This window comes from Amblyraja radiata, chromosome 6, assembly GCF_010909765.2.
Source record: "Amblyraja radiata isolate CabotCenter1 chromosome 6, sAmbRad1.1.pri, whole genome shotgun sequence".
NCBI classification, from domain to species: domain Eukaryota; kingdom Metazoa; phylum Chordata; class Chondrichthyes; order Rajiformes; family Rajidae; genus Amblyraja; species Amblyraja radiata.
The window spans coordinates 39494373-39512668 of NC_045961.1; the positions used below are offsets into that span (position 1 = coordinate 39494373).

At 45.4% G+C, this 18296-nt stretch overlaps 1 long non-coding RNA gene across 1 annotated transcript; it reads left to right on the top strand.

Annotated features, from left to right (window-relative positions):
• Positions 1–371: 371 nt before the first annotated feature.
• On the top strand, positions 372–17866 carry LOC116973988. Its single transcript, XR_004412236.1, has 3 exons — positions 372–463; positions 9293–9296; positions 17856–17866. It is a non-coding gene; the product is annotated as an uncharacterized LOC116973988 (long non-coding RNA).
• Positions 17867–18296: the final 430 nt, after the last annotated feature.

Genomic DNA, 18296 nt, shown 5'->3' on the forward strand with positions numbered 1-18296 from the left:
CCAGGACTCTTCATAGAGCTGGACGCCTGGCCAAACTGAGCAATCAGGGGAGAAGGGCCTTGGTCAGGGAGGTGACCAAGAACCCGATGGTCACTCTGACAGAGCTCCAGAATACCTCTGCGGAGATGGGAAAACATTCCAGAAGGACAACTATATCTGCAGCACTCCACCAATCAGGCCTTTGTGGTAGAGTGGCCAGATGGAAGACACTCCTCAGTAAAAGGCACATGACAGCTGCTTGCAGTTTGCAAAAAGGCACCTAAAGGACTCTCAGACCATGAGAAACAAGATTCTCTGGTCTGATGAAATCAAGATTGAACTCTTTGGCCTGAATGCCAATTATCACGTCTGGAGGAAACCAGGCACCGCTCATCACCTGGCCAATACCATACCTACGGTGAAGCATGGGGTTGGCAGCATCATGCTGTGGGAATGTTTTTCAGCGGCTGGAACTGGGAGACTGGTCAGAATTTACGAGGGGCAAGACTAATTGATGAAAGGACGGTACTTACAAGGCCTGAGAAGTTTATGGCACAGTTTTTTGAAGTGATGATTGGGACTGATAAAAAGATTACAATGCTTGAGAAGTGGGGAAATGTTATACGGTCATAAAGCAAAAGGCAAGGGCAGCTGGCAGATATGCAGTTTGATGGAAACAGGTAAGAAGTGGTTCTCATGAACAGGATGAACTCAGTTCACGTACTTAGAGAAGCAGAAAAGAACTGGAGATAGGCGAAGTTGAGGATCAGGGAAATTAGATAGGCTTGGCCAATAAAAGTAATCCAGACAGCATTTTGGAATACATTGACATGGTTCTGTTTTATTACAGGCCTTGCATGCCAAGGATATGCAACAAAATATGAAACATGACTACTTTCATTTACATGACATTGCTGTGTCCCAAACATTATGGTGCCCTGAAATGGGGGGAACTATGTATAAACACTGCTGTACTTTCTACATGGTGAAACCAAAATGTATTAAAATGGCCTTCATTAAAATCTGACAATGTGCACTTTAATCACATGTGATTTTGTTCTATTACAAATCTCAAATTGTGGAGTACAGAGGCAAATAAGTAAATGATGGGTCTTTGTCCCAAACATTATGGAGGGCACTGTATTTGAGATCTCCTGATTACTTTTGGTATATGACTTTTAGATTTGTTGTTAATTTGATGGATTCTAAAGGAAAGACATTAAGTGTCCTATTCTCCGGTTATTTTGACCTCATTCTTGCAATGGGACATCATGAAATAAAATTGTTAGCAGCTGTTTCATAACTGCAGAACTTTAAAAAAAGATAATTTAAGAGGTTTAATTTGGCATAACACTAGTTACAAAAAAAATCTTCCTCACTACATTACAGTTCAAAGGGATTGAAACGCGTCCCTTCTCCACCATCAACACCGAGACTATGAACAAAATCTATATTTTGCACTTCTTTGTATTGTGGCTTCAATCCCACAGAAACTACGGCAGAACTCAATCACTTCCATTTTTTAAAACTCATTTAGGAACTTAGCTGCTTCCCTTTTTTGTCCAGAAAAAGGTTTTGTTTTATAATTCCTCTTAAGTATCCAATTTGTTTGCACTCATTTGCAAAGTTACATTTGTATATCTCTTTCCTGGGAACCTTTCTGGCATGTTAACTTCTGTATACTTTCTATAATAATTGTACTTGTATTAAATCCAATTGTTGACTTCAGAATGGGGGAAATTAGGAGACAACAAGCCAGTTTTTATTATGGGGGCAGTGGTGGTGCGAACAGCTTCAAATTAGTCATAGAGTGATACAGTGTGGAAACAGTCCCTTTGGCCCAACTTGCCCATACCGGCCAACATGTCCCAGCTACACTAGTCCCACCTGCCTGCGCTTGGTCCATATCCCTCCAAACCTGTCCTATCCATCTACCTGTCTAACTGTTTCAACTACCTCACCTGGCACCTTGTTTCATACACCCACCACCCTTTGTGTAAAAAAGTTACCCCTCAGATTCCTATTAAATCTCTTCCCCTTTACCTTGAACCTATGTGTCCTCTGGTCCTCAATTCCCCTACTCTGGGCAAGAGACTGTGCATCTACCCGATCTATTCCTCTCATGATTTTGTACACTTCTATAAGACTTCCCCTCATCCTCCTGCACTCCATGGAATAGAGAACCAGTCTACTCAACCTCTCCTTATAGCTCACACCCTCTAGTCCTAGCAACATCCTCGTAAATCTTCTCTGTACCCTTTCCAGCTTGATAACATCTTTCCTATAACACGGTGCCTAGAACTGAACATAATCTACATGAAGCATTGCCTCAAGAAGGTGCCATCTATCATCAAGGATCCTCAGCATTTGGGTAAGGCCCTCTTCCCACTGCTACCATCAGGCAGGAGGCATACAAGCCTGAAGTTGCACATCACCGGGTTCAGAAACAGCGACTTTCCTACAACTATTGGATTCTTGAAATGACCCGCAAAACCTTTGCTTTGGCAATGGAACACCTCTTGCACTACCACAGACTTGCTTTTTCCTAATTTTGCACTAATATCTATTTTTTTAGACGTTTTTCTTCTTATTGTCTTGCAGATATAGAATCTAAAAGTCTGATCTTGACCACTTCTTGTTGTTCTGTATATTGATTTTAGAAAAAACGCTGCCACCGATGGCTGTGATTTTTTGGCCTCTGCTGCACGGGACAAGAGGATTTTTTCCATCGATGAAAAATAAAAGGAGTATTAGTGTTTAAAAAATGTTGAGATTATCTCTCCTGTCAATTACGCCATGAAGGCCACGCCCCTTCTGGTGGGAGGGGGAGAGGGACTATAAAACGCAGAAGTGTGGCCGTGGCTCAGTCTCTGCAAGATGGAGGAGGGAGAGGTCATGACTCGCTGTCTTTAATGGCCTTGCACCCTGCTTGAAATGGTATGAAACTACACTTGAATTTGGTGGCCTTGCACCCTGCTTGAAGTGGTAAGAAATTGCACTTGAATTTGGTGGCTTTGCACCCTGCTTGAAATGAAATTTCAAGGAAGAGCCGTGAGTCAACTGCCAGCCCGCCAGCCGTGAGTGTGAGCTGCCAGCACAACAGGCTTGAGTGACTGAGCCGCCAGCCGCCAGCCCAAGAATCCATTCGGCCCACAATGTCCATACTAGCCCTTTGGAAACCAGTCCCTTCAGCCCACAACACCTATACTAGCGCTCCAGAACCCCCCACCCCCCATTGGCCACCAATATTGGAATTGGTGGAGAGGTGGAATATTGCGTTGGGAGACCAGCCATCCCGTGTGATGCTGGGACCCAACGGGTCCCACTTAGTCTAGTAGTTTATATTAAATGTATAAATAATTTCCATATAATTTGTATTTTTGTGTGTTGTCGCAGTCTAAACATGCTTCCCTCAGCAAACTAAAATGCATCCCTTCCACACCATGTGACGGTTACTTTAAGCTGGCTTTTTCTACTCCTCTTTATCAATTTTCAACATATTAATTATCTCTACCGTAGACTGAGATCATAGCAGTGTCCTTACAACGGTAGAGTGATAGGAGCACTCATTTATTATTCCATTTATGCTTCTGCCTTGATTTTTTTAAATATTGAGCCACCCACTCATGTGACTGTCCATTTACCATTTACGTACCGATAGACAACTTTTAACTTCCCTTTTATAATTGTCACCCTCTTTCTTTCCGCTTTTGTTTTTCACTTCTACTCTCATTTTACTATATTTAGTCTGGTTCTCACTGGAGTTATTCACCTGGCATGCTCCACCTCTCCACCCCTCCCTCTCTTTTATTCTATCTTCTTTATTTCTCTTGATTTTTAAGGGTCTGGCTTTGAGTCTTTTGCTTTGGGTCTTTTGCTTGTTCCCCACTCCTCCCCTCGGCACACACACCCCACCCGCTGTAGGAACATACCTACCCTGTTCCTGAAACAGAACAGTAAAACAGAAACATCTTCTATTAAAGGTAGAGCAATCTTTGCTTCCAGTTTCTCCTAGCTAGATTCTTATTTCATTCCATTGAAGTTACCCCTCTTCCAATATAGAAATTGAACTTCAGAAAACCTAATGATACAATGAGCACTGCTTCCATCTGAAGAAAGGTCTCGACGCGAAACGTCACCCATTCCTTGTCTCCAGAGATGCTGCCTGTCCCGCTGAGTTACTACAGCATTTTGTGTCTATCTTCAATTTAAACCAGCATCCGCAGTTATTTCCTACACTGCTTCCCAAGTGTTCTCTTAATGATCGTTGATCCATTTCAATCCCCAGAACCAGATCCACTAATCATTCTCTCCTGCAGATTTATATCTCTAAACCACCCAATATTTGACAGTCTGTTGAAATCCCAGAATAGTGTGATAGCGTCCTTCTACTTAACCTAATATATATTGTACTTGGCCTCTCAAAGACATGCTCATTCTCCAGTAGTATGTCTCTTATTTAAAAGAAAATGTGACTTTCATCATTTAACAAGTACCAATATTTTTATTAGAGTCATAGTCATAGAGCGTGGAAACAGGCCCTTCTGCCCAACTTGCCCACACGGACCAACATGTCCCATCTACACTAGTCACACTTGCCTGTGTTTGGCCCATATCCCTCTAAACCTGTCCTATCCATATGCCTGTCTAATTGCTTCTTAAACGTTGCTATAATCCCGAATGGATCATGGTCCAAGACGAAAGAGCTCAAAATGCAAGGAGAAAATAAGGAGGTGGAACACATTACACTTTGCAACAAAGCTACTTTATTTTTTGGAGACACACGAAGTTGCAGATGCTGATGTGCTAAAATAGACACAGTGCTGAAGTAACTCAGTGGGCCAGACAATATCTCTAGTGATGTTTCAGATCAGGACCCTTCTTCAGATCTTTTTTATTTTTCATTAACTAAATTAATGGATGGAGCAACATGACACTAGGTGGAAGAGAAGGATGTCTTCACATCATTTACCTTTATACATAACTAACATTCATATCTCTGCTGAGAAATTATTTTTTACACCGAGTCTCTGAGTCTCCTAATGTATCAATGTTACATTTCATTTCCATGGCAGCCATCAGCCTGAATCTTCCAAATAATACCCAATGTCAGATAATTATGTTGCAGTCAAAGCTAGAAATGTGACCCCTGACAAATAAGCTTGTCCAAATAAATTTTGCTGAGAATGTTTATGGCCAAAAGAAAAAAATAAAATGTTCACTCAAACCATCTAAGACGAATCTTATTTCTTTATTGTAATAGTTTTGAAATGTTCACGTTCTTTGACATTTTTATAATCTAGTTCACCATTTTCTACAAATGGACAAAAGCTGATTAGGTTATTAAAGACAATGGGAAGAAAAAGAGGTTAATTACTGCATGCAAATCCTGATTTTAGATGACTTGAAATATTTGCCTCCAGGAAAAGCAACTCATTTTGTGTCTGTTCCCACATTTATTTACCCCACCATGTTGACCATTCTCTGAAGCCGGAGTTAATAGTCATGCAGCTGATATGGCCCACTATCCAGATAGAAAGAATTATGCATAAAGAGCTAACACTATCTCTGATCAACAGAATTGGTTCTCGACACCTCCCTGTGAAGTTTAATCAACTCTCCACAGAAGGTACTCCTTAAATGATCTGAAGCTGTTCGCCCTCACACCGTTGCATGTGCCTAATCCCACAGTTATTGTGGCAGATGACAGATCAGGCTTCCTGAATGTGAACTTATGGAAACCAACTATCCCAGATGAAGGCTCTGACTACATCCTCAGGACATGTGCAGATCAGCTGGTCGAAGTATTCATGGACATCTTTAACTTTTCCACACTTTATTCTGAGGTTCTCACTTGCTGGAAGACCACTATCATTCGGTGCCAACGGAAATCAAGGTAGTATGACTTAATGACTACCATTCAGTGGCCCTAACATGCACCATCATGAAGCGCTTTGAAAGGGTATTCATGGTGTACAATAAATCCAGCCTCCCAGACAGTCTTGATCCATTGCAGTTCACCTACCATTGCAAGAGATTCACAGCAGATACCATCTCCCTGGCCTTACACTCATTGCTGGAACATCTGGAAACAAGGATACATAGAAACATAGAAAATAGTAGGCCATTCAGCCCTTAATAATAATAATGTCTTTATTTATATAGCACATTTTTAGTCAACTTGCATTGACCCCAAAGTGCTTCACATAATTACATCCACACACACAGGCAAAGGTGGGTGAAGTGTCTTGCCCAAGGACACACACAGGCAAAGGTGGGTGAAGTGTCTTGCCCAAGGACACAACGACAGTATGCACTCCAAGCGGGATTCGAACCAGCTACCTTCCGGTTGCCAGCCGAACACTTAGCCCATTGTGCCATCTGTCTTAGAGCCAGCACCGCCATTTAATATGATTTTGGCCGATCATCCAGAATCAATACCCTGCCCCTGGTTTCTCCCCATATCCCTTGTTTTCGTTAGCCCAAAGAGCTATATCTAACTCTCTCTTGAGTATATCCAGTGAATTGGCCTCCACTGCCCTCTGTGGCAGAGAATTCCACAGATTCACAACTCCCTGGCTGTAAAAGCTTTTCCTCATCTCAGTCCTAAATGGCGACTGCTTATTCTTAAACTGTGACCCCAGGTTCTGGACTCCCCCAACATGGGGAACATTTCCCCCTCATCTAGCCTGTGTAGTTATATATGGGATGATTGTACTCACATGAAGTATGATTTGACTGGATAGCAAACAAAGCTTTTCACTGTCTCCATAATAAGCCAATATCCCTTAATAAGATTTTTTCATCAAACAAAAGTAGCAGTCATATTACTCCAGGTTGTTTTTAAAGGCTTTGAATGGCCAAACATTTTTAAATCTCACCCACGTCAATTCACTTGCACTTCTAACCTTTTGCACTGTCCCCTTTCTATTAATGCTGTGCCAAGACCTAAATTGAAAATCTAATTGAGCCTTCAATAGTCCTATGTGAGACAAATTAAATTATTAATGATCTTGCCAGGGAAAATATATTCAGTTTTAAATCAGTTTCAATTTAAAACTGAAATTTTATCATTTTTTTAATTAAAACTGACAAAATATATCAGTTTAAAAAAACTGATATATTTAAAACTTTTATATCAGTTTTAAATATATTTAAATCAGATATAAATATATCTATATTTATATAGATATTAAATCAGATATATCTATATTTGTGTCGAGAATAGATATGAGCAGTCCCAGTCGTCCAATGTTCGCACAATTCGAACATAGGAAGCTTAAGGCCAGTAAAGGATTTATTCGCTGAAGGGTTGTTCTGGCTTTGTGCAATGTTGTTTTTCATTTTCCTCAATATTATTACTTTAAGTTCCTTCCGCTACACCTTGGGAATTGTTCTCCAGAAATCTGCAGTCAGTGTCAGAAAATTATATGCAAATAATGTGTCCAAAATCAATGTTAGTCTCTTGCATACTGTGATCAATAAGTTTGATCCAGAAGTGCATGGTCCACAAGTGCATTGTCTCTCTGTGCAATTGAAGAAAAATAACAATATGGACGGGCTGTTATGCTGCATATAGACACAAAAAGCTGGAGTGTCTCAGCGGGTCAGGTACCATCTCTGGAGAAAAGGAATGTGACATTTCGTGTCGAGACGCTTCTTCAGATTGGGAGTCAGGGGAAAGGGAAACGACAGTTAGAGGCGGTGATGTAGAGAAATATAGAATACATGAAAGAATGATATGCAAAAAAAAAACGATGACCAAGAAAGCAGGGAGCCCACAATGGCCCTTGGTTGGCATGGCCAAGATGATAACAAGTTATATAGACAATGAAACTCAATAGGATGACAGTGGAACTAGTACAACAACTAGGGTGGGGGAGGAATGGAGAGAGAGGGGATGCAAGGGTTACTTGAAATTAGAGAAATCAATATAAATACCATTGGGTTGTAAGCTGCCCAAGCCAAATATGAGGTGCTGTTCCACTGATTTGCATTTGGCCTCACTCTGACAATGGAGGACAGAAAAGAAGGTAGACAAAAATGGTGGAGAAACTCAGCGGGTGAGGCAGCAACTACGGAGCGAAGGAATGGGTGATGTTTCAGGTCGAGACCCTTCTTCAGACTGATGTGGAGGTGGGGGGGGGGGGGGGAAGAAGAAAGGAAGAGGCGGAGACAGTAGGCTGCGGGAAAGCTGAGAAGGGATGGGGAAGGAGGGAGAAAGCAAGGACTACCTGAAATTGGAGAAGTCAATGTTCATACCGCTGGGGTGTAAACTGCCCAAGCGAAATATGAGGTGCTGCTCCTCCAATTTGTAGTGGGACTCATTCTGGCCATGGAGGAGGCCCAGGACAGAAAGGTCGGATTCAGAATGGGAGGGGCAGTTGAAGTGTTGGGCCACCGGGAGATCAGATTGGTTAATGCGAACCGAGCAGAGGTGTTGGGTGAAGCAATCGACAAGCCTATGCTTGGTCTCACAGATGTAGAGCAGTTGACACCTAGAGCAGCGGATGCAATAGATGAGGTTGGAGGAGGTGCAGGTGAACCTCTGCCTCACCGGGAAAGACTGCTTGGGTCTTTGGATGGAGTCGGGGGGGAGGTAAAGCGACAAGTGTAGTATTTCCTGCGGTTGCAAGGGAAAGTACCAGGAGAGGGGGTGGTTTGGGTGGGAAGGGACGAATTGACCAGGGAGTTACGGAGGGAAACCGAAAGGGGAAGAGATGGAAAGATGTGGCCAATGGTGGGATCCCGTGGAGGTGGCAAAAATGTTGGAGGATTACCTGTTGTATGTGACGGCTGGTAGGGTGGAAGGTGAGGGCAAGGGGGACTCTGCCCTTGTTATGAGTCGGGGGGTTGGGGAGTGAGAGCAGAGCTACGGGGTATAGAAGAGACCCTGGTGAGAGCCTCATCTCTAGTCGAAGAGGGGAACCCCCGTTCCCTAAAGAATGAGGACATCTCCGATGCCCTGGTTTGGAACACCTGGGTGCAGATGCGGCGTAGACGGAGGAATTGGGAGTAGGGGATAGAGTCCTTACAGGAAGCAGGGCGGGAAGAAGTGTAGTCCAGATAGCCATGGGAGTCAGTGGGTTTGTGTAGATGTTGGTCAGTAGTCTGTTACCTGCGATGGAGATAGTGAGGTCTAGAAACGGTAGGGAGATGTCGGAAATGGTCCAGACATCTGAATTTGAGTGCCGGATGGCAGTTAGTGGTGAAATGGATGAAGTTAGTGAGTTCGGCATGGGTGCAGGAGGTAGCACCAATGCAGTTGTCAATGTAGAGTTCGGAGATAGGGCCATGGTACGCCTCGAACAAGGATTGTTCGACATACCCTACAAAGAGGCAGGGATAGCTGGGGCCCATGCGCGTGCCCATAGCTACGCCTTGGATTTGGAGGAAATGGGAGGAGTCAAAGGAAAAGTTGTTGAGGGTAAGGACCAGCTCTGCTTGGCGGATGAGAGTATTTGTAGATGGAGATTGGTTGGTTCTGCGGTCGAGGAAGAAACAGAGGGCTTTAAGACCCTCCTGATGGGGGATGGAGGTGTAGAGTGACTGGACATCCATGGTGAAGATGAGGGAGTGGGGGCCTGGAAAACGGAAGTCATGGAGGAGACGAAGAGCGTGTGAGGTGTCTTGGACATAGGTAGGGAGGGATTTGACCAGGGGGGATAGGATGGAGTCGAGGTATGTGGAAATAAGTTCGGTAGGACAAGAACAAGCAGAAACAATGGGTCTGCCAGCACAGTCAGGTTTGTGGATTTTGGACAGAAAGATCAGTATGGGAATGGCAAGGGGAGTTAAAGTGTTTGGCAACTTGAAGATCACGTAGGCCAAGACAGACTAAGCGAAGGTGTTCAGGGAAATGATTGCCCTGTCTACGTGTGGTCTTGCCAATATATAAGAGTGCACACCTGCAACTATGGATACAGTAGATGAGGTTGGAGGAGGTGCAAGTGAACCTGAAAGGACTGTTGGGGTCCCTGGACAGTCGAGGGTGGAGGTATAGGGACAGGTGTTGCATCTCCAGCAGTTGCTGGGGAAAGTACCAGGGGAGGAGGTGGTTGGGTGCGGAGGGGTGAGTTAACCAGGGAGCTGCGGAGGGAACGGTCTCAGCGGAAAGAGGAAAAGGGTGGAGATGGGAAGATGTGACTATTGGTGGGATCCCGTTAGAAGTGGCAAAAATGCCGGTGTATTATGTGTTGTATGCAATGGCTGATTGGGTGAAAGGTGAGGAGAGAGGGACTCTGACCCTGTTGCGACTGGGAGGAGGGGGAGAAAGAACAGAGCTACAGGGTACCCAGGAGACACTTGTGAGTGCCTTATCTATGATAGATATGCTAATATGCTGAGTCAGTTCAACATGTTTCAACATGACCATCAAATGAAAGCAGCAGTTCTGACAATGTTATGGGACCCATGGAGCAGGAACTGTCCTTGCAGTGGAAAATCTATACTGCTACTGTTCAAGGTGCAAAATGTTGAATCTGACGGCACCATTGTAATCTGAAAGCAATTTTACTCTTCCCAGCACTTGACTGTATGACTTTAATCTACACATAGATCGGGAGGAGGAGGATTTCCTAGAATGTATACGGGGTGGGTTTTTAAACTAATATGTAGAGGAACCGACTAGAGGGCAGACAATCCTAGACTGGGTATTGCGTAATGAGGAAGGATTAAGGGCCTGTCCCACTTGGGCATCATTTGCGCGTCATTTACACAACATCATTTATGCGTCACGACGCGCGTCGTGACGTGCACGTGATGCACGCATGGAGTGCATTACGCGCGCATGGTGCGTGGTGACATAGGCAGTGATGCGCGGTCGCGTGCGGCGCCCCAGGATTTTTGGATAAACAAAATCTTCACGCGCCACCTGCGTGACGTGGAAATGACACCCAAGTTGGACAGGCCCTTAAGTTAGCGATCTTGTTGAGCAAGGCCCCTTGGGCAAAAGTGGCCATAATATGGTGGAATTCTACATTAGGATGGAGAGTGACACGGTTAATTGAGAGACTAGGGTCCTGAACTTGAATAAAGGAGACTTTGAAGGTATGAAATGGGAATTGACTAGGATAGACTGGCAAATTATACTTAAAGGGTTGACAGTGGAGATGCAATGGCGAAGATTTAAAGACCACATGGATGAACTCCAGAAATTGTTCATCCCTGTCTGGTGAAAAAATAAAACTGGGAAGGCGGCTGACGAGGAAAGTCATGGATTGTGTTAAAGCCAAGGAAGAGCCATATGAATTGGCCAGAAGAAGCGGCAAACCAGAGGACTGGGATACATTTAGAACTCAACAGAGGAGGACAAAGGTGTTAAATAAGAGGGGTAAAAAGAGCATGAAAGAATGCTTGCGGGGAATATAAAAACTGACTGTAAACGTTTCTTTAGATATGTAAAAAGGAAAAGATTAGTGAAGACGAATGTAGGTCCCTTACAGTTAGAGACAGGTGAATTTATATTGGTGAAACAAGGAAATGGCAGAAAAGTTTAACGAGTACTTTGGTTCTGTCTTCACTAAGGAAAACACAAACAATCTCCTGGAAATACTAGGGGACCAATGATCTAGTGAGAGGGAGGAACCAAAGGGAATCCACATTAGTCAGAAAATGGTGTTGGGATTGAAGGCAGATAAATCCCCCGGGCCTGATGGTCTGCATCCCTCAAGGTGGTGGCCCAAGAAAGCATGGATGCATTGGTGATCATTTGTCAAAGTTCTCTCGACTCTAGATCAGTTACTGTGGACTGGAGGGTAGCCAATGTAACTCCACTTTTTAAGAAAGAAGGGAGAGAGAATTATAGACCAGTTAGACCAGTTAGCCTTACATTGGTAGTGGGGAAGATGGTGGTGTCGATTATTAAAGATGTTATAGCAGCACATTTGGAAAGCAATGACGGGATCGGTCAGTCAGCATGGATTTATAAAGGGGAAATCATGCTTGACTAATCTTTTGGAATTTTTTGAGGATGTAACAAGTAGAATGGATAAGGGTGATCCAGTGGATGTGGTGTATCTGGACTTTCAAAAAGCCTTTGACAAGGTCCCACACAAGAGATTGGTGTGCAAAATTAGAGCACATGGTAATGGGGGTAGGATATTGACATGGATCGAGAACTGGTTAACAGGTAGGAAGCAAAGAGTAGGAATTAACGGGTCCTTTTCAGAATGGAAGGCAGTGACTAGTGGGGTGCCGCAAGGCTCGGTGCTGGGACCACAGTTGTTTCCAATATATATTAACAATTTAGACAAGGGATTTAAATGTAACATCTCTAAGTTTGCTGATGACACAAAGCTGGGTGGCAGTGTGAGCTGCGAGGAGGATGCTATGAGGCTGCAGGGTGACTTGGATAGGTTGGGCGAGTGGGCAGAAGCATGGCAGATGCAGTATAATGTGGATAAATGTGAGGTTATCCACTTTGGTGGCAAGAACAGGAAGGCAGATTATTATCTGAATGGTGTCAGGTTAGGAGAAGGGGAGGTGCAAGGAAACCTGGGTATGCTTGTACATCAGTCATTGAAAGTAAGCATGCAGGTGCAGCAGGCAGTGAAGAAAGCTAATGGCATGTTGGCCTTCATTGCGAGAGGATTTGAGTTTAGGAGCAAGGAGGTCCTACTGCAGTTGTACAGGGCCCTGGTGAGACCGCACCTGGAGTATTGTGTGCAATTTTAGTCTCCTAATTTGAGGAAGGACATTATTGCTACCAGATTAATTCCCGGGATGGCGGGACTGACGTATGATGAAATAATGGGTCGACTGGGCTTGTATTCGCTGGAATTTAGGATGAAAGGGGATCTTATAGAAACATATAAAATTCTTAGAGGATTAGACAGGGTAGATGTAGGAAAAATGTTCCCAATGTTGGGGGAGTCCAGAACCAGGGGTCACAGTTTAGGAATAAGGGGTAGGCCATTTAGGACTGAAAACTTTTTCACCTAGACAGTTGTGAATCTGGGTGAATTCACTGGATGTGTTCAAGAGAGTTAGATTTAGCTCTTAGGGCTAAGGGAATCAAGGGATATGGGGAAAAAGCCAGAATGGGGTACTGATTTTGGATGATCAGCCATGATCATATTGAATGGCGGTGCTGGGTCGAAGGGCCGAATGGCCTACTCCTGCACCTATTTTCTATGTTTCTATGACTCGCTTCATGGGAGCAGTGACTCCATCAATAGTTTACTGTTGCCCTCTGCTGGTTGATGTTCTGATATACGGGGCCTGAACCATATAATGTGGAGTGGATAGACACAAAATGCTGGAGTAACTCAGCGGGACAGGCAGCATTGCTGGAGAGAAGGACCTTTCGGGTCGAGATGCAATGTAGCTGCCACATGGAGTTGACAGAGTAAACTTTTGATCCAGTGGCAAAGGGGACCAATGTGATTGGAGACCAGGCTCTACTGCAAAGATTTAATGACAGCACTTGTTGGGTGTTGCTTTTTATACAAAACTAGACCAAGTGGGACCCGTTGGGTCCCGTCCCCCAATGCGGGGGGGGGGGGGCGCGGTGAGGCGTCACACGGGAGGGCTGGTCCCCGAACGCAATATTCCACCACTCACCCATAGCTCCCAACTGCGCAGGCGTGGCTGATGGGTTCCCGACATAGAAAATGGAGGCATTACTGTGCAGGTTAAGTGACCCATTGGGACTGATCCCCCAACGTAAGATTCCACGGCTCACCCGTTCCCCCAATGCAAGCCGTTCCCCCATCGCAATATTGCACCACTTATGCATAGCCCCCAACTGTGCAGGCGCGGCTCATTTTTCCTCATCCCCCAACACTCTCTCCTCTTCCTCTTCAACCTAGAGAGGGAGGGGGGGGGGGGTAGAGAGGGAGGGGGTGCAGAGAGGGAGGGGGAGCAGAGAGGGAGGGGGTGCAGAGATGGAGGGGGGCAGAGGGAGGGGGCAGAGGGAGGGGGCAGAGGGAGGGGGATGTGGGTAGAGAGAGGGAGGGAGGTAGCAAGGGAGACGGAAGGGGGTAGGGAGGGGGTAGAGAGGGAGGGGGCAGAGGGAGGGGGATGGGGGTAGAGAGGGAGAGAGGTAGCAAGTGAGAGGGAGGGGGGTAAAGAGGGAGGGGGAGAGGGAGGGGAGTGGAGGGGGTAGAGAGGGAGGGGGTAGAGAGAGGGAGGGAGGTAGAGGGAGAGAGGGGGGGTAGTTAGTGCGAGAGAGGGAGGGGGGTAGAGAGTGAGGGGGGTAGAGAGGGAGGGGGGTAGAGAGGGAGGGGGGGTAGAGAGGGAGGGGGGTAGAGAGGGAGGGGGTAGAGTAGGGGGGATGGAGGGTATAGAGGGAGAGGCGAGGGTGGTGGAGGGCGAGGGGGGTAGAGAGGGTGGGGGGTAGAGAGGGTAGGAGTGAGGGTAGATAGGGAGGGGGCATCACCTTCCTCCAGCTTCCCCCCCCCCTCCTCCTCCCTCATCTCCCTTTACCACCCCACTCCCCACCCCACCTCTGCCCCAGAACCTACCCAGGTCGTAGAGCAGCACCAGCGCCTGGAACTCGGCCTGGTTCTCGTATTCGGCCAGTGCCGGATTTAGATGAAGAGAGGCCCTCGGCTATTCCACGTGAGGCCCCTCCCAATCACTTGTGAGGCCCCTCCCAAGGCTAACATTTTTTAAATAGCCAAAGTATCCAAATAACAAACTGATCCCATTCACACAAGAATTCACAATATAACATGATTTTTAAATCTCACTTTGTCATGAGTTTATATGCCAAATGGAAGGAATTTAATGTTTAATTCCCGCAAATTAATCCAGAAACATCCACTCTCAAGATAATCAAAATCATTATTTTTTGCACAATACATCTGACTAAAACGGTACTGTGGATATTTAGTATGAAAATATTGATCATGGATAGACAATAACACAAAATATAGATGATTTTGATGTTCTTATGACATGATTGTTCAAAAAAATAATGAATTAGATTATCTTGAGATTAATATGAAGCCACAACAAAAAGCAAGAAAATATGTTAAACACCCGACTTACCTTTTGTTTTATCTTGCACTTGCGATCTGTGATGTTGAAGGCGTTTTTAGTCGAGTTTAACTTCAATCCAGCGGAAATGGGAGCGCAATCGCAGAATGGATTTTCTTCATCAGCTAGCAGTCCGAGCAAATTCCTCTCCGACTACCAATACAACCCTGCATTTTAATCCCGCCCCTACCCAAAGCCTCCAGAATTGCACGCACAAGCAGCAGGCAGATCTGCAGCGCCACTAATGGTAGGTTTTGTAACAACGCTACTATGACAGTGTCAAAAATATTATACACCTTGGCCGGATGCCCCCTAGATTTTGAGGCCCTAGACTTCAGCCTGCGAAGCCTATAGGTAAATGTGGCTCTGTACTCGGGCCTGGCTTGGTTTCAGCAGCTGCTTTGTTTTCGGCCCCGGGCTCGGCTTTCACTCCAGCACCAGGCTGGGCTCCAGCCAGGGCCCATAGCACCACCCCTGTCACCAGGTGTCGGGCGTCGGTGGTCACGGCCCCATCCCAAGCCCCGGGCTCGGCTCTCACTCCAGCTCCACGCCGGGCGTCAGGCGCCGGCAGCGGCAAAACTGTGTGTGTTTTTAACTTTCATGTTCCTTTTTAACTTATTTCTAAGTTCTAACTCCCTAGTACTAACGAAGTATGGCAGGGAAACCCTCTTAAATCTAAACTCTAGCGCAAATGGAGACTTTTTAAACGCTGTACTTACCGATCCAACGTGGCCAGCAGAGATCAACAGAAGCTGCTGCAACAACAATGGGAGCTCGGCTACAAGGAAAACCCGGAGAAAACATCGGGGCAAGCGGGGCGGGGATTCGGAATAGGCTGAGAGCCCAAGCCTTTCATCCTCCTCTACCCAGCATTCTTCTGGCAAAGTCCAGTCCCTGGAAAACAAGCTGGATAACCTCAGGGCGAGGACCAGATTCCAGCGGGACATGAGGGACTGCAACATCCTCTGCCTGACCGAAACTTGGCTGACCTCACTGATTCCAGATCAGGTAATCTGCCCAACTGAGTCCATCGTGCTGACAGAACAGAAGCATCTGGGAAATCTATGGGTGGAGGAATCTGCTTCATGACCAATAACAACTAGTGCAACCCTGGAAATATCAAGATGCTTTCCCGTTCCTGCTCGCCGGATCTGGAGCACCTGACGATCTCATGCCACCCATTCTACCTTCCCCGGGAGTTCGGCTCAGTGATCGTCACAGCCGTCTACATTCCACCGCATGCGGACACCGACGTGACACTATCGGCCCTACACGATGTGCTATGTCGACATCAAAACAAGAACCCGGATGCGGCTGTGGTGGTGAATGGAGATTTTAATCAATCAAATCTCAAGAAGGTCATGCCGAACTTCTACCAACACATCACGTGTGCCACCAGGGGGGAAAGAACATTGGACCACTGCTATACGCCATTCTGGAAGGGCTACAAAGCCGTTTCACTCCGTCCCCTAGGAAAATCTGACCACGCTGCCATTTTCATGCTGCCGGAGTATAAACAGAGGATAGTTCGGAAAGCGGCAGTGACGAGGGATGTAAAGTGGTGGTCCGACCAGTCAGAGGCCATGCTGCAAGATGCAATGAGCGATATAGACTGGAATATGTTCCAAGCAAGTTCCAGTGACGTCAGTGAGTTCACGGAAGCAGTCAAGGACTTCATCGCAACAATAACCGACAACATCGTCCCCACGGTAAGGGTAAGCACCTTTCCAAATCAAATACAGGCTCGGTGCAGGCTCAAATTTAGCAGACTGTAACACGAAGAAAGATTGCGGATGGGAAAGCAAAATTTAAGGCCATGGCAGTTTTTTTGAAAGGATAAATGATGCAGTTGTTTTGGAAAAGAAAGGGAATAATACCTGACAGAAGCAATTCAGCATTGGTATTGATTTATTATTGTCATGTGTGGTGAAAAGCTTTTGTTTGCGTGCTAGCCAATTAAAGTAAATGACACTGTACCTGAATACAATCAAGCCATACACAAATACAATAGGTAAAGCAAAGAGGAAAATACCAGAGTGCAGAATATAGTTTTCACTATTGTACTATTCACTTTACAGTTCCAGAGAAACCAACTAGTGTCCGCAAAGAGGTAGATTGTAAGATTGGGACTGCACCCTAGCTCTGCAGAAGGACTTGGACAGGTCTGGAGAGTGGGCAAAGAGGTGGCAAATGGAATACAGTGCAGCAAAGTATGGTCAAAGGAGTAAAGGCATAGGCTATTTTCTATATGGGGAGAGGATTCAGAAATCGGCGGTGCAAAGGGACTTGAGCGTGCTGGTGTAGGATTTTCAAAAGGTTAATTTGCAGGTTTGCAAGTTGAGTCAGTGGTAAGGAAGGCAAATGCAATGCTAGCATCTATTTCGAGGGGACTAGAATATAAAAACAGGGCTGAAATGCTGAGGATTTATAGGGTGCTGGTGAGACCACATTTGGAATATTGTGAGCAGGTTTTAGCCCAATATCTAAGGAAGGATGTACTGCCGTTGAAGACGGCCCAATGGAAGTTTACGAGAATGTTCCTGGAGATGATTAGGTTAACTTATGAGGAGTTTAATAATTCTGGGCCTGTACTCACTGGAGTTTAGATCTCGTTGAAACCAACCGAATATGAAAGGCCTAGTGGACGTGAAAAGGACGTTTCCAGTAATGGGAGAGTCTAGAACCAGAGGGCACAGCCTCAGAATAAAAGGACATACCTTTAGAATGGAGATGAGGAATTTATTTAGCCAGTTTCTGTTGAATCTGTCGAATTCTTTGCCACAGAAGGCTGTGGAGGCAAAGTCAGTGGGGATATATTTAAGGCAGAGATAGATAGATTCTTGATTAGTACGGGTGTCAGAGGTTATGGGGAGAAGGCATGAGAATGGGGTTAGGAGGGAAAGATCAGCCATGATTGAATGGTGGAGTAGACTTGATGGGCTGAATGGCCTAATTCTGCTCCTATCACTTACGATCTACTGTTTGGGGATTCATTTCCACAGATGGCTGTGGAGCCCAGGGCATTTGATATTTTAAAAACTGAGATTAATAGGTTCTTGATTAGCAAGGATGTCAAAGGCTACGGGGAGAAATCAGGAAAATGTGGTTGAGAAGGAAAAATAGATCACCCATGATCAAATAGGGGAGGAGAATCGAGCGGCTGAATGGCCCAATTCTGCTCCTATGTCATGCTGGAAATATAAAAATATAAAATGCTGGATTACCGAATATGTTTCTCTCAACACGTACCAGCTCTACTTCATTAGTCTGAAGTAGGTTCCCTCTACTTCATTAGTCTGAAGTAGGTTCCTGACCCGAAAGATCGTCTGTCCATT